Consider the following 499-nt stretch of genomic DNA (forward strand, 5'->3'; position numbering starts at 1 on the left):
GTGGCTATTCAAATAGTGTGAAATGTGAGAGGGTGTGAGGTGATGTGTTCCTGGCAGTGGGGTGGTTGTCATTTATACAGGAATGCTCGCATGATACTAGTTTTGCTGAGCTACAGTAAATCAGGGGAAAGACAGAAGAGCCATGTGGAAGAAAAGAACATATGCAAACAAGATTTTTACATTTCCTGATGGAAATGTGAACGGTGGATGCCCATGCAAAACCTGTCATCATGACGCCCTATCAGCACTGGGTGGTTGTTTACTGGCCCAATTCCCTAAAGACTCTAAGCTCTAGATATGACTCGGGATACCTCTATAGGAGTACATAGGATCCACCAGGTGAAAAAAATAAGGCTATAATAATCAGTTAAAAACCAAGATTCTAAAGAAAAATAGTTGTTATAAAAATAATTAACCAATTATTATAAAAATAGTATTAATAAATACTATATAGTGTGTGTGTGTGTATATTATATATATATATATATATATATATATA

Source organism: Sinocyclocheilus rhinocerous, unplaced genomic scaffold, assembly GCF_001515625.1.
Source record: "Sinocyclocheilus rhinocerous isolate Xijiao unplaced genomic scaffold, SAMN03320098_v1.1 scaffold304, whole genome shotgun sequence".
Taxonomy (NCBI): domain Eukaryota; kingdom Metazoa; phylum Chordata; class Actinopteri; order Cypriniformes; family Cyprinidae; genus Sinocyclocheilus; species Sinocyclocheilus rhinocerous.